Source organism: Octopus bimaculoides, chromosome 1, assembly GCF_001194135.2.
Source record: "Octopus bimaculoides isolate UCB-OBI-ISO-001 chromosome 1, ASM119413v2, whole genome shotgun sequence".
Lineage (NCBI taxonomy): Eukaryota > Metazoa > Mollusca > Cephalopoda > Octopoda > Octopodidae > Octopus > Octopus bimaculoides.
The window spans coordinates 67,407,675-67,413,912 of record NC_068981.1 but is presented as its reverse complement, the minus strand read 5'-3'; positions in this window follow the sequence as shown (position 1 = coordinate 67,413,912).

The following is a 6,238-nucleotide window of genomic DNA, read 5'->3' as shown; positions in this document are numbered from 1 at the left end:
AATGACGCAGTTGTGCCTCGATAGCCAGCTGGAAATGATGTTTCCCTGTGTCTGAACAAAGATAGTAACACCGTTCTAATCAGGACTGCCACTTTACGTTGGCAAATAGACTTTACTCTCTCTATATATATATGTATAGTTATTAATCCAAACAAGTGGAGGAACAGAAGAAATAAAATCGAAAACGTACAGAGAATATATGAATATATTAGAGTTAATAAGTATTTAATCTTGTTTTAAAATATAGGTATAAACTTGACCGGTTTCCCATTTGATTTTCAAAAGTTTATAGTATGTTACATTGTGTTGGTAACTTTGTCTATCCTGGCTGTTGTTATAGAAAGTAGACAAATTATCCTAGTGATCATCTAGACACATGTGCGAAAATCAAATTTCCCAAATTTCTTTTATTTCCACTTTATCAAAGTGCAGACAATACCCCACATCAAACAAGAATTAATAAGGAAAGTTCGTTTATGAAAAAGACAAAAGCCACTGCTGGACAGATAATAAAAACATCAGTAATACATGATTTGGTTTTTCATATGAATTAATTATTGTAGAATCTCTACTTGTGCCAGTTCTTAAGGAAGCTAAAATCCCTGTAGCAGCTATCATCTGTCTTTTTCACTCCACATCTTGTTGTCATACTTACCCAACATCTTTTTAACAAAGAATGGATATTTTAACATGTACAAAGGGAGGGAGCTAGTACTAATTGACAACGTTATTCTTTGACAGAATTAAAGTATAAACAACCTTCCCGAGTTATATAGACTCATAAGGTCGGTTTTCCAGTTTCCATGGCATGCGTATTTCCCATTTGCATGGGATGGCGGTTGTCGAAGGATTAACTACGTGAAATTAAGTGTTTGTTCCAGAACATAACGTGTCGCTCAGTTCAAATCGGAACCATAATCCTATGTTCATGAGTCCAATGCACTAACCACTTAACCACGCGACTTGACCTTTGACAGAATAATAAACAATATTTTGTCATAACACTCTTATGTAAACAATTATTTTATCCACTACATATGTGAGAAATTCTGTCTGTGGGTGTTTTTGTGGAGTTGTTAGCTAACTCCTGCATCGTTTTATCGATTTTGATGAAACTTGACAGGTGAGTAGAACTCATGTCTGGAAACCTCATGGCATACTCAGGTTATTGAAGAAATTGATAATAGGGGCTCTGGAAGGGATCCTTATATATAACCAAGGGAAATAACCCATTCATTTTCCTAAATAATTTGGTATAGATCAAATTCAGTATGCTTATTTCTAAGTGTTTGAACTGTTAGAGTTAGTTTCGCAATTTATCGAGTACAGCCCTTAAACAAGTAAATAGTATTTTCCTAAACAATAGATCCACTTATTTCGGTTAGTGATTATTCACGAATATACCAAGGCTAGCTCCCCTCGGGGTAATATTCTCTGGGAACGCACAAAAGCCCTTTTCAGAGTTATTTACTTTGAAATGGTATTATCTCATATCTGATTAACCTGTTATTACGTAACATGCTTCACGACTTCACTATACATACCTTATTAGCATTTCCTTCTCTGTTCTATACTCTGGGAACTCATTAAAACCCTTTTTGGGACTACTTTATTTGAAGTCTTACTATCGGGTAACTAATTTCATTTTATTACAGAACTGACTTCGCAATTTGAGTATTCATAACTTATTGGGAATTCCTAAAAACAAGATCCTGTGTAAGACAGGTAAGACAGTCCTCTGTAAAAGCACAAAAGCCGTTTTAAGGGCTACATACTTTGTATTGTTTTATTGAATTAGCGAAACAAATATGAAAACGGAACCAGTGGATATGCCACTCTTTCCCTGGAATTACCAGGTAGTCAGCTAATCACTTATATCTTCCTTCTTTAACTGTCATATGACATATGCAAAAGAGAAAAGTTGTTTTATGATCCTCTCATCCAACTGCCATATGAACCAAAACACATCAACGTTGCCTAATCAATTTGCATGTTAATGGATAGCAATCTCAGCCACATTGCTACTTCTAAGGGAAACTATTTTTATAACAGCGGCCAGAATAGACATAATCCGCAGCACAATTCCATATATTATACACTTTTGAAATTCTAATGTAAAACCGGTCAAGTGTATTCCTATATTCTAAAATATAATTTAATTCTAATGGAATTCCATTTTATGTCGGAAGAAAAAGGAGACCATACATGATCGGACTTCTATATCTAAGATTCTCTGACGTCAAACACGAAGCAACAGTTGTAAATTTACACTTTCAATTCAGAAAGAATTTTATTCCTTCTATTCATGTTATTACAAATCACTCCCGTAAATGCTCCTAACTATATTTTATGTAGTTTACGTAGTATGTTTTGTGCTTCATCTCTTGATATTTTATACAAATTTTATAGTTTAATGTAAAATTTTGTTTTGATTTAATAATCTCGTCCACTACAGGAAAAGTGACTACTGTAGTCCAACCCCTTTGTCTTTTACTTATCACAATATTTGTATTTTTTCTCTCCTGGTCTACGAAACGTAGGTTTCGCGAAACGTGCAATATTTTACCACCGGCTATCATTGTAATTCCGGAAATGAACAGCTAATGCTGCTGTAATTGTTAATGCGGCACTGTTATCAGGTTCATTTAAAAATTACGTTAGTTTTTTTTGTAACTACTGAGTTTATTATAACTGTTGCTGTACGATAAAGTGGAAACTACAACAGCACGATAAACCACGATTTTTGTGGAGAGATTTAAATCACGATTAAGAAAGACCCTATCCTTGAGACGTCCAAAATCGGAGGAGGCAAGGTAGATGCAATTCTGAATTTCGTGGTCAATGACACCATTGCTTGAAATGATGCTACCCAAATAGATGAATTTCTCGGTGTTCTTTAGCTGGTTCTCTTGGATCGAAAGAATCACAGGGAGTGAACTATTTTTGGAGCGTTGAAGGATCTCTGTTTTCTTGGTGTTGACCTGGAGTCCAGCCCGACAATAGGCGTTGCACACAACGTCTAGGTTCATCCACGGATCCATCTAACAACGACCATCTTACTTATGCCGTGCAGAGCTCCAACTAAAAGCTTCCAAATGCATCCTAGTCTGCCCCCGTCGCCTTGGGACCAGCCCGTCCGGTCCTGTTCGCAGGCTTCTTATAACAAGCTTCCGGAACACCAGCTTGTTGTAGTCCGCCTTTATAGCCAGCTTGCATGGCATCACCCTCATTCGCCTTCAGTAGGAACAGATCCGTCGTTGAGGACTTGCAATAACAGAGCCCCGTTAGCCACGTTTTCTGGATTCGGGCTCAAAGTATATATATAAAAGTAAAAATATACATATAAAAAATACAAATAACAAAAATAAAAAATAAACAAAGGTCCGTTGTGTGAATAAGAATTACATATAAATAATATTGTATAAAGAAAAGCAAAAGATATGCAATTAAAAGACATAAAATAATAAATATATATAGAGAGAGTAAAAATATACATCAACACATATAAAAATGGTATATACATATTTACAAACAATTTGTTGAATGGCCGTTGACTATTCAGGCGTTCATGCGCCCTGTAACAGGTTTTATTTTTCATCCCGCAGGGTGTCCAACAAGACCCTCCTCACGAAGTAAGCCTGGTGGGGTTACCAGTTTAGTCGCCGACGACCCCACCATGCGACAGGTTGCACTGGATTACATGTTACCAGTAGCACTCAAGAGCGATCTGACACTATCTAACGATCTAGCGACAAAGTCTAACAAGAAATCAGCCGTACTGTCGTATATGAAGATAGATAGATAGATAGATAGACAGATAGACAGACAGACAGACAGACAGACAGACAGACAGACAGATAGATAGATAGGTAGATAGATAGATATCTTTTTATTATAGCCACACAGGGCTAAATACAGAAAATGGACAAATTACAAAGTAGAGCTTTTCTTGGGTGGGGGGTAATTTCGATCAAAAGGGATCGCGGAAAAAAAAGGTGGGGATTTCGATCAAAAGGGATCGCGGGAAGAAAAAAAAAGATAGATAGATAGATACAGCGCTCTGATAATTTAGAGGTAGTAGTAGCAAGCGTTTCACGTTTGGTACAAGACTAGTAATTTTCGTGGAAAGGTAAGTTGATTAAATCGATCCCAGTGTTCAACTGGGCTCTGCCTGCAAGATCACATGCAGTTTATTTTGATATTAAGTCACCATGTCGTGCGCATATGCTTTGATGCATGTACGTCGTGTACTCGTATCAAACGTGTAGCCTTGAAGGGTGTATTGGGCTGTGTGCATTTGTACACTAGAGTTACTTGGATGGCGTGTGCAGCTCTCTCAATCAATCATGAAGAAGAAGAAGAAGAAGAAGAAGAAGAAGAAGAAGAAGAAGAAGAAGAAGAAGAAGAAGAAGAAGAAGAAGAAGAAGAAGAAGAAGAAGAAGAAGAAGAAGAACAACAACAACAACAACAACAACAACAACAACAACAACAACAACAACAACAACAACAACAACAACAACAACAACAAGAACAAGAAGAAGTTCTTCTAATTGCCACTGGGGCAACGGATGAGGCACAAAAAGAAAGATATACATTAAATGCAGGGAATTACAAATAAAATAAATGAGAAAAAGTCTGAAATACGAATTTACATATTACAAAAATATAAATGCGATAAATCATTTCTGGTATAGGAGGACCATTTCATAGGGTCAATCCAGGACCTCCATATACCCAAGATCATTCTGAGTATTAAGGGCACGCGACTTCTAACTTCCAGATGTAAGTGAAATGCGACTGCATCCACTGTGTGCAGTTTTGCCACTCGCACCCAACTTTCAATATCTCAGCACTGATCGGTAACTCACGCTCCAAGCTTTCCTTTCTTTTCAAAGGAAAGTTGAAAAATTCGCTAAGAGCTCGTTCTTTAAATCCCATATATGTTAACAGGTGTTCGACATAAGTCTGCAAGTGAGCAATTCCTGCGACTGAACGAGTGCTAGCAAAATGTTTTCATCGATCTGTGCGAATCTCAGTCAGACTCGTCTGAATGTAGTCCGTGCCTGTAAATCTGGAAGGGATAGCACTCCGCCGTAGCACTCCCACGTCAGAGAATTTCAGAAGTTATCTATTGGAGTCTCAAAAACGTCGCCGCACTTCTTTGCTAGTGACTTTTCTGAAATTACTGAAGTGGAATTCCCAACGCCGCCATTATGCGCCTTACAAGAGGGCGACGAGTATCTGACGAAACTCTATGTCCCAGGTGACTTATCTTGGTCTTTACTTCACCCGCGACTGCAGTTGTCTGGTAGACAAAACTGCGGAAACAGTGTGCCTCACAAATGACGAGCACACAGTCCCAACACTCTAGAACCTTTATAGGAAGCGGAAGCATAGAGCGTGTTTGTGCATCAGGGGCCTGAACAAGTCAAAAGCACCAAGTCGAAGGATGGGCAGCAGGTGGATCGCCTGACCAGAGGAACGCACCCTTCCACCTAACGTTAAAAAGCGGACGCTTCAAACTGGTAAACATTCCAAAATGTTATGCGTAGGCAACTTTTGCTTAGATTGTTTCCGTTGCTTGACAGATGAGAATGTTTGAGTCGATTCAATAGAGTGTCAACTTAAATTAACTTCCTAATTTATGATATTCGTCTCAGTCAGTCGAAAACCATATTACTATGTGGTCACTGGCTTTCTATAAATAGTAGCAAAATTGTCCTCAAATCACATAATGCTGTGTTGATTACGCTGACCTCAATACGCGATGTCTTTAAAATTATACGACACAATGATTACGAGTCGGCTGCTCTTGATTGTACATGTCTCTAATCAGAGTTGACGTGAATGACGTGATAATAAACAGCAAAAGCAACATCAGCGAATATGATGCTTCATTAAGAGTGATAAATTGCTGTCCAGAGTTGATGCATGTATGAATATGCACATACACACACACACATGCACACCTACACACACATAGGCGTATACGTATTATGCATTGTGTTTCATAGGTATGTAATATAGTAGATAGATAGATAGGTAGATAGATAGATAGATAGATAGATAGATAGATAGATAGATAGATAGATAGATAGATAGATAGATAGATAGATAGGTAGGTAGGCAGATAGATAGATAGATAGATAGATAGATAGATAGATAGATAGATAGGTAGGTAGGCAGATAGATAGATAGATAGATAGATAGATAGATAGATACATACATACATACATAC